At 37.3% G+C, this 10,994-nt stretch overlaps 1 long non-coding RNA gene across 1 annotated transcript; it reads left to right on the top strand.

Annotated features, from left to right (window-relative positions):
• Positions 1-3,615: 3,615 nt before the first annotated feature.
• On the top strand, positions 3,616-5,557 carry LOC307034211. The gene is made up of 4 exons (XR_013806818.1): positions 3,616-4,312; positions 4,613-4,759; positions 4,869-4,912; positions 4,994-5,557. It is a non-coding gene; the product is annotated as an uncharacterized lncRNA (long non-coding RNA).
• The last annotated feature ends 5,437 nt before the right edge of the window (positions 5,558-10,994 follow it).

The raw sequence follows: 10,994 nt of genomic DNA, 5'->3' as shown, positions 1-10,994 counted from the left end.
CATCATTTGTCTGTCAGTAGTGACTGTGAATGCATGTCAATCTGTTTCTGTCAGCTTGCCAAATGCAGGCAGTGCTGTGCACACAAAGTAAAAAGTAGAAGGTCCAAAGAATATGATTTCACTTGTTAGAAGCAACAGCATTGCTCTGTAACATTTGAATACTTCAAAAAAGGCTGAGGAACCCAAGGTAAGGTATGCTTTGAGGCTTCTTCTAAGCCTACAATGCTCCAGTGTAGATATGGCAATGACAAACTTAAATCCCAAGCTCCTCCAACAATGCAACATAATATATATATTTTTTTAAAACGGACAAGTCAAATCAAGCAATCTGATTGGCTTTTAGCCGTGATATACTGAGCGTATACCACGGGTAGAATTGTAAGTTACTTTTCACAACAAGTCAGTATCCCTCCGCGCCTGAGAAACACAGTATACAGTTGGGCTGAAAAGCAAAAAAATTGGAACAAGAAAGCAGCGGAGAAGTAACGGGGCAGAAACCCTCCTTTTTACGCAGCGGTCCAGACATAGACATCAAACGGCAAAACATATTCAGTGTGCAGTTCCTTTGGCATTAGGGCAGGGATATCTAGATACTTTCCAAGGTTTGACATAATGAATTGTGCTACTTTTAAAGCAAGCAATGATGTTTTCAAATCTGTAATCAAAGAGGTCCGCAAAAACGCTATCGACCAATCAGATTGCTTGATTTGACTTGTCCGTTATATAAATATATTTTATTTCTTCCGTTACGAAACAACCCTTACAAATCATAAGATGGAAACATTTAAGATTAACTTCGACCTCCGGGGGGGTCTTACTATGGAGGAGTGGATTGAGGAGTGCCTATGTCCAGAGAAAAAGCACCTAAACGACGACATGCACACGTACGTGAAGAGCACGTAGACCAACTGGACACTGCTCTCTCCAGAACTACTGGAAGCCGAATTTCCGGGACCGGAGAAAGTGGAGCAATATCCTCGCCACGCCAAGCAACAGCCTGTATAACCTCAGCCACAAGTAACCTCGTAAGCCATGCTACTGATGCTGGACAGTTTTTCAGTGGGTGCACAATAAACGGCAACATACAAATGAATGTAAATAAATAGCCAAATAATGGATCAACGCTCTCTGTCTAATATGTTCGCTAGCTGTTAGTGTTGTTGCATAGCAACCACCTCGCACTATGTTTCGTGCAGAAGGCAACGGAGGGACTATTTTATTTTCAACATCATTATTTACGAATAAAAACTATTTAAATTAGAGTGTGTATTTTTCTTTCATATTGCCACACTTGGTAACCGTTTTATAAAAGCAATAACTCACGACAGGCCGTGGTATATGCTCATTATATCACAGCTAAGGGGCGTGGTTCGGCCCGACGCGAAGCTGAGGTTCGACAACGATAAAAACGAATTAAGTGCAAGAAGAAACATTAGAATAGTGCAGATTATGTTGCAAGACCAATGGGCAAGTAATGCTTATGACGTTAACTATTATATACATGTCAGAAATAAATAAAACAATCAACTAAATAATGCAGAGAATGTTGTAAGTGACCAAGTAAATGCAGGGTGTCTATAAACATGTACAATTAAATAGTGAAAAAATAAAATACTGTTTATTGTGATTAACCTTAAGATAAATCAAGTGTAAGATGCAGACAGATGCATGCTTTAGTTATCGAGGATTTTAACATTAATGCAGTCTTATGGCCTGTGGGATGAAACTGTCTCTGAGTCTGGTGGTTTCAGACCTGATGCTGCGTCACCGCCTGTCAGACAGCAGCAGACAGAGCAGTTTGTTGCTGGTATGATGGGGGTCTCAGTTTTAGTAATACTTTTAATGCCAGAGTTTGACTGAAATCGGTGTTCCTGGTATTCATTAAATAACACTTAAGGATCTGTAATAAAGTGGTGCGCTGTTTTTGCCTTTCTCTCCACTATCTATAAAGGTAATACAATGTGGTAAGAGCTCTCCTCTGTCTGCCATGTTTGCTACAGGTGACTGACAGACAGAGTGGGCATCATAGTGTGCAATCATAACAAATACTTTCCAAATGTAGATTAATCAAACTGATCAATTGAATTCCTATTGTTATGATTCATATTTTTAAATGAACTGCGTATCTGAGGACTATGTGCCTTTCAGTCAACCTGTTTATTATGCACATTTTTTTATTTGTGTTTGGAAACATTTGAAAAACCTTAATATATCGCATAAAACAATGTTAAGAAAATACAACAGCCCATGAATCACAAACATATTAGTGCTTGCTAGTTGAGGATTTCTGGTGATAAGGCCATGCAACAAATAAATACTAAATATATGGAACAGAAAATGTATTGTGTGATATTGTCTCTTTGGTTTGTTTATATTAGTATTTCACAATAACATCAGATCATTTACTGTTTTAACTCTGTGTCAGTAATAGAAACCCAACCTGAAAAGTGGTCTGTTGGTTTTGTTTCATGTGTTCAGGCTGCACAAGGCAGTTGATGGTTCATTATATTTCCGCTGTGGTAAAAGGTGACTTAGGAGGCCAATGAGATTGCTCTGAAACTGTTACCTCCCACTTGATATAATGACATTATAGTGAATCATTTTTAACGCGCATCAAAATTGCACCAGTCTCAAGTGGAATAAACAGAAAATGAGGATCGTATTTTATTTACTGCTGATGTTGGCAGTGGGACGTAAGTACATGTAAAAATGTCCTATTGATTTTCAGATGTGTGTGTCCATGTTTACAATAATTGAGAGAGATCATTTTTTCTCTGTGTTTAATGTAAAATGTATTTTCAGGATGCACAAAAAAACCAAACTTTGAGACAAAGACTGTTGGTGTTGGAGTTTCTGTGGAGCTGAGATGTCCCTGCAAGTCTTTGGGAAGCTTGTTTTGGATCAGGATTGATTCTGGAGACTTTCCTGAAGTCTTAAGGAAGACATTTAGCCTTAAGAGTAATGATCGCATCACATCTACAGAAGAGCGTGAACTATTTGTTCTACGTATTAAAGAAGCAAAGCTAAGTGATGCTGCGGTCTACTACTGTATTCAAATAAGCCAACAGAACATCATATTCCTGACACAAACTGACCTAAGAGTTAAAGGTAAATACGCTTCTTATTATTACAATTCCTGTTTCATGTACTTTAGTTTATTTTTCCACATAAGAAAATAGAAAGTAAAAATGGTTTATTGTCAGTATCATTTTTACTCTTAAGTAGATTTGCAAAGAAATGTATGCACTTTTATACTGCAACATTGGGACACACATTTTGAACTACTATTACTTATTTAACTATAATTCATCTTTATGTGAACTTGAGCTCAAATTGACGACACTTATTGTCTGAGAGTGTAACGATGAGACGCCGTTACTAGAGCTCACGTGGACATGTGGATATAATCATTGTACTGTTTGGGGTATATTGACGACAACTTCCCCATGTATGTTGTAGCTGATTGTGTGCATCTGGTGCCCTGTGTTGTCTCCTCCCCCCTCACCTGTGTCTAATTGCTCCCCCCCCCCACCTGTGTCTTGTTGTGCTAATTAGTGTATAGGTATTTAGGCTCTGTTTTCCCTGTCTGTGTGGAGGCTGGTAGTGTGTGTGAGATCCTAGTGGCTGCAGGCTGGGCTCACGTGAACAACAGCAGGAGCAGGATTGAGGCTGGGTGAACTATGTGCACATGATTGTAATAAATACCCATGCCGGGTTATATTTTTGGACATTCTGCCTCTGCCTCCTTGCTTGGTCGGTCCGCTCAACGGTCAGTCTCATAGAGAGCAAGAAATAAGAGAGCCAGTGAAACAATAAATTGCATCTAAGGAAGTATCTTTAATGAGATACTTTTAATCTCACTCAAGGCATTTTTATTTGAGACGGTATAATTATGAAGTAATAATACAATGCAGTTTTTGTTAACCAAATACTGATTGCAGCTTTGATTTGAAAATCATGATCGCATTTTATCTTTTGTTTGACTGTTGAAACTTTTCGAATTTCCCAGAACCTGAAAGCACTGCAGTTTCTCCAACTGATCCAATCCGTCCTGGAGACTCTGTGACTCTGCAGTGTTCAATACTCTCCGACTCCGAGAACAAAACACGACCAGAAGAACAAAATCTGTGCTGTTTCAAGGCTTTTAATCAAAGTTTGAATAATACTCGAGGAAACGGTGTTGAAGTACATGAAAAGGAACCAGGTGGACCCTCAAAGAAGAAATGTGTCTACAGCTTCTACAAGACATGTGACTGCGATGTGGCCGCATGTGGAGAGATATTATTTGGAAATACAACAAAACAGAAAATTGGTATGTTACCGAGCCAATGTAATTTAAGTATTGCAGATGTCTTGGGGATTATTTTATCTGGCCTTAGACATTGATGCACATCACATGTTTGTAATAAGCAACCCAAGTGGTTTAAGTCAGTGTGGTTGAAGTGTTTGATAGGGACATTTGCATTGATAAGAGGTTACATTCAAATCAAAGTCAAATCAAATCCATATTGATTGTGAAGAAATATTTGAAGTAAAGTAAAATATTCTTGGGTGAAAGTACATTTTGTTTTACTCCAACTAAATGTTATTGTGTTTTCCTTTCATGTTTCAGGAACCGGCTTACTGTCTTTTGGTGATTTACAGACTGACGATGTATTTCTGCTTCTGCCGTCTGTGGTCTCGGCCATTAGTGTGATTGTTATAGCCATCCTTATTCACGCCATCAAGAGAAACAAGTGTGATTATTGCCATAATAAAGGTAAAATAAGTTACCTCACTGAATAACACATTATTTAGATGATGCTGATATCATTGTTTTTACAAGCTAAGGCATCCTTATCTATTTTTAACTTGTGTTCATATTGTAGCTGCTGTTTACCTGCAAGGAAATGTTGCAAAAATGAATGTGAAGGTAAGATCAACATTGCAAAAGGCTTAGGATGCAACTCGATCAGGTTTGTCATCACAAATAATTTGTAATATATTTCCTCAGAGAAATGAAGACCCGTGGATTTATTCTACTGTCGTCTTCACCGTGATGGAAACTGGCCCGGGGGTCTACACGGCTGCCAAGGCTTTTTGATCTGAGTGAAATGTGGAGTCAGCGATTCTCAAGAAAGATTGTTGATATTTGATCTTAAAACAAATGTCCCCCTTCGTATTTACCCTGCCTCTTGCTCCCACTGCCTTTCTCTTTACACATCCATGGCCCTCCTTTCCCCTGTCCTCTGCACAGGCATAAACACCCTGATGCTGATTGGCTGGATCACAACCAGCTCTTCTTTTAGCATAGGCACATAACGCAATCAGCAAGCGGAGTGTAAGTAGATATTTGCTCATAGTATATTGGATTTAAATCTTAGACGGCACCTTTTGACTTGACTGTTGCAGATGTCTTTGTACCAAATGTGATATAATGTTAATGTGTTTCAGTTTAAAGCTGTTATAACATGTTGGAATTAGCTTGCATCATTCATACAATGTTTGTTTGATGTTTTGTTTTTCTTATGCTTAAGTGATATTGAATGAATTTAAATAAAAAATGCATTTTGTTCCATTTTATGTTGAACTTTTTTTGTCAAACACAGATATTAGTGAATGCCTGTCAAACATCTATGCTGTCGTCACACTGATTTTATGCCGCCATACACCCTTTGTCTTTATCAACTTGGTAGAGCAAAGAAGGAAGACTCTATTTCCTCTACATATAATCTCTTTTCTGCTCATCTCCGTACACCAGGGGGCATTAAAAGGTGTTTTTTTTTTCTTCTATTAAAGCAAATTTAATTTTCTTTACTGTATTTTTGGTGAAAAGCAGTCATTTGGATTGTTTTCTGTTTTCATGTTTCTTCTTCTGCTATTAGAAAGACTAGTACAATTACAGCAAACATATTTATTTTTCTTAACATATGTGTGCCATATAACCAAAAGTACATACAACAATCATTTTTTGAAAATGATATATAGTTCATACAAAGTTCAACCCGTTTTATCCGTCAAAGAATTAAAAGTAACCAGCCATTTTTGTCATTAAATCAATATTAGCAAACCTTTTTACTTTGATATATCATACACAGTACGGTTCCAAACTGCTCTGTTTCCGAGTCACTGTATATGCTGCTGGGTGATGATTATTAAGAGGACACATTTTCAATTATTTGCATCCAAAATAATAATGCACAGTAATAAAATGAATAGCTTATTTTAGATGCAGCATTGCTTTTTGATGAGCATTGATTACCCACATATTCTCTCCGGGTGTTTGAACAATTTATTGATTTCAACTTGAGGCATTCTCAGTCGCCTCCTCATGCCTGTGCAACAAGCAGTGTTCTTTCGTGCTTGTCACATCAACAACTAGCTTTTTAAAAGCAAAATATAAAGCAAAGTAATCAACAGCACAACGTTTGTTAAAAACTTGCAAAGCTGATCTAAGCTAAAGCTCATACGGGCGCATGGTGCTGTGTGTGGTTTGCTCTCACAGCGGAGTACACACACTCCTGTGGTAACTCTTGCTTTTGCTTCACTTTTTTCACTTTTCTTGTGGAGTAATTCAGTGCTGCATAGTTTACCTCCTCTTCATCTCCATCCTGCAAATCATACAGTCTATTAAATATACATTCCTTAAATAGTAGGCCTGTAAAATGAAAAACACTTCATCCAAACCAAGTCTAATGTTTGAATGTTTGAGTCTAAAGTCGTACAAGGATGCTTTTTGCCTCCATATTTGGTTTATAGTTTCAAAGTTCAAAACATATTTACCAGGTCAGTTGATTCGTCCACTGCCGCCTCGTTGGTTCTAGGATTACGGATGGTACACGTTGCTACTGCAGAAAAAGTTAAATAATGTTAGAGGGGGTTGAATTGTTCAATTGTCCGCTGAATTTTAAAGTAGAGTCTGGAGTTTTGCCCTTTTGTGGGAATTTTACTTTTGAATTTAATTTAGAAATATAACTACATGAAACTGTAATTATGAGTTGACAGAATATGTTGAGTACATGTATGGTGACATCATACATGACATGTCTGCATAGAGATTATTATTTTAGAGTTAAGTATTTAAGTTGAATTTCCGCTTTTGACAGATGAAGACATTTGAAAGGATGTTGAGATAACTCAGGACTCAAACTCGCAACCATTTTACACAAAGCTCAAAATGTATATCCTTTGGGTTAAACTGATAAATGAATACTTATACTTGCTTGATGAGGATTAAAAAGAGGGAAGCTTGGGAAGAAAATGATTCAACAATTAATATAAAAAAGGCCTCTGTAAGAGACACAAAGTGAATGAATGTTATGTGCTTGGGTTTAAGCCCAATGTGATGTTGGCCCTGTTATTACTGGGTGAAATTAACAGAAGTTACAATAAAACTACATTCCTACAATTTAAAACATGGGCAAAAATCAATGCCTGAAACTTTGCTGTATGATTTAGGAACCTACCTTTGCAGTGTGGACAAACTCCTCGATTTACGTAGAAAGTAAGGATGACGATTAAAGTCAAAGAGCAGGCCAACAGTGCTCCAAGTACGAGGACAACTGCGTCCAGTTTTGATCCTGGAATTAGAAAAATAGACACTTAACTCCTCATTCCAATTTTAAGAGATTTACATTTCTCTCAATATTGTCTGTTAAAAATACTGTCATATTTGGAGAATGTATTTGGCTTTGTCAATCAATCATTACTTTAAAAAAGAGCCTTCTGTTTAAGGACACGTTTCTTTTTATTGCACCAACTTTTTCAAGTGCATGACAAAACAGTATATCTACTTGGACTAAGATTTAAAATATCAAAGAGCTGTGAATCTGTTTGACTGAAATATGCAACTTGACTTATGCAGATAGATATTTAAAACATATTCTATATACACTTTTTCAATATTTATCCTAACATAAATACATAAAAAATAGCATCTATCATTTATTGTTATTCTATATAAACTTTATTAATATTTATTCAATATATCTGACTCGCATTAATGTTCAAAATGTACTAAAGATTTCAGAATTCAACTTTAAAACATACTTGTCTCCACTGTAGTTCCTTCTCCAAACAGGATCTGTCCACATATAGCCACAGCACAGTAATACGTCCCGGTATCAGAGGAGCTGTGTATAGTTTTGGACAGACTGAAGACACAACTGCGTTCCTTTTGTTCCTCACTGTGAGTGTAAAGGATGCTTGGATGGGATTCTCCTGATCCAGATCTGAACCAGGAAACATTGTGTTCGCCTGGACACTGATCTGCGCTTTCGTTGTTTTTGGAGATAAGTGAACACTCCAGAGTCACTGAGTCGCCGGGTTGGACTGACTTGGTCTTCGGACTTTGCCTTACGAAGAAAGATCTCCGCTGATCTGCGTGATTCAGTAAAAGAAAACATAACATTTTATATAAATGATTTGTATGGCATGAGACTTGACACAATAACTGAAAGTAATAGATATTTACCTTTCACAGCCAAGAAGATGCCAGTTCCAAAACTCAGTCAATACGCCCATCCAGTGAGACAGAAATATGTTGCTTCGTCCTCTTGCTGTGAACCGTGTATTTAAAAAAGGTTCAGTCACTGTTAGTTTGCCAAAAATCACATTAAAGACTGGCTGGGCCATTTGTCCAAGAGACTGCTTGAACAGAGAAAGTATTTTGCCTTCGATCTCCAAAACTGGACATTGAAAAGTAAAACTTCCACCAACTTCTACCACAGCCAAAGAGATCAGGTGAGGATCCTCTGCCGATTCAATCAGAGCTAAAGAAAAAAGACAAAGAAAATGTTTAATGGAGGAGATCTTCTTTAAGATCATCAAATGGTATTGTCTTTCATACAGGAGTAAAGAATAGCACTTACACATCGTAGAAAGAAGAATCAAAGCAGCCAGTTGACCGATCATTGTGGTGCAGCTCTGTCGTCTCTCACGACTGATGTCTTTCCACCCAAATGAAGGTTTGCTCACAAGAAGATCAACGTCTACAAAGTAGCAATTGTAGTGATTGGCTGAAATGTATACAATGACCTCCCCACTACATTTAAAAACTGAGGACCATTTTCTTTCGAAATCTCTATCTACTGAGATTTTATTTTTTCAAAGAAGCCTCTTTAATTAGATAATAAAATATGTTTTCAGTTTTTGGTGCTTAGCTAAGAAGTACAGGACCTATTTAAACAGCAAAACCCGATTGACACATTCTATGAATGTCGTTTTAATCATACCAGCATGAGAACAAAAAAGACACACACAGAGACATTACTTCAGTGTCACTCTATTCAACAGACCGATGGCTGTGGTTAATCGTGTAACACACCAGGAAAGCAATGTGGGAACATGACGACTGCTAGCTTGCAAACACATCTGTTTTTATCAAGTACATTGCAGATTCCATATGGTCACAGAAAACTAATTCTGTAGCTTAATAAGATGTTTGGTTTACATACTGGATATACTTACTGAGCAACAGCAGTGAGTTGGATGGCTCCACACACCAAAGACATTGTTGGAGTTGCTCAATGATGTATATTTCCCTCTATGTAGGCTAGCTGTTTTGTTCCATAACATTACAATAGCCACAGTGTAGGTGGTAGAAAGCTGTAGGGGAGAGGTGAGAGGAAATATCACCAAAACCAAGAGATGTGAGGAACTTACAGGTTAAAGTATCTGTTGAGATAGTGCTCTCTGTAAGGTAGAGCATTGTCATTTTCACAAGTTGAACAATATTGTAGAGTATCACTGATTTATTTGTTTTTAAAGACCAAAAACTCCCTTGCTTTATTGGCAGTGAACTCCAAAGCATGCCTTCATGTATTTTAGAGTACCCAACATTTTTCCTTTTATTTTTTACAGTATATGATTTTGTGCATCCTGTATTTCTGTAAACGTTATAATCCTACAACCAGTCTTGACCATTTGTGATTATCTAACGTTACCAAATGTATCAGGATTTAAACCTAACAATTACTTTTTAACGAGAGACATTTCAATCCATTATAGCATTATAAAGTAAAACCAGTGACATAAGGGACTAGGCCATGCCCTTTCTTATTGCAAATAACCATGTTATCGTTAAATATGTGAACAATTTCCACTGAGAAAGAAGTGGTGTATAATATTTTACACATCATACATGTTATGTTTCATTTTTGCAAAGTGCTTTTAAGAGGGAGAGACCGAAGCATGGCTGAAAAAACACATGGGGAACATTTTGTGATTCACACAAAATTAATATTTATTTGCAAAAGACAATGTTTGTTGTTCAAAATACAAAATAGAAAGTCAGAAGTCAACTACTTATTAAAATCGAGCACTCAACCTTTCAGATCTGACATCCCTTTGTAAAGACTTTCTGCTTGAGAACAAGAAGCAAAGCCACATGCAGCAGCTACACTGAGAGTCATGCGTTGTGGTGGGCCATCTCTCCACCCTTTGACCAAGCATCAAGGCTGTTACTCAGAACTATGGGCTTCAACAGGATGTGAAGTAAAGTGAGAGCTACATGAAACTTCAGCAGGCTTCATCATTGTTTTAGTTTTACACATGCTCTTTTAAAGTAAAAACATTTCTATCTCAAGATTATTTCTAAAGATGCAAAAGCATCTATCTAATTTACAATCTAACTGTATTTATTAATTAAACATTCAAATAGACAGGCAGCAATTCTATCACCATGTGAGATCACGGTTATAGTTCCTGCTTTGACTGAAAGACGGGGGTTGGACCAGGAAATGATGGGCACCTCCCCTGACTAACTGCAACTACAGATAAAAGGCAATAACTTGCAGTAAGGTTAAATCAAAAAGGATCATCACATAGTGTGACTAGTGGTATTCCACTTGCCATTTGAAACAAACAAAAGTACATTAGCAGTGCAAGGCCAGCTTCCTGAGGTTTATAGAATGATAAAGGTAGAAACGCCCCTTTGTATTCACGCCTCAGTGTGAAGCCCAACCACAGCAGCGCTGAAGTGTCCATGCATCATCTGGTTGTCAGTGTGAAGCATT

This window comes from Notothenia rossii, assembly GCF_949606895.1.
Source record: "Notothenia rossii genome assembly, chromosome: 3".
NCBI lineage: Eukaryota > Metazoa > Chordata > Actinopteri > Perciformes > Nototheniidae > Notothenia > Notothenia rossii.
Note: the sequence above shows the minus strand (reverse complement) of the source record. Positions and strands in the feature narration are given on the sequence as shown.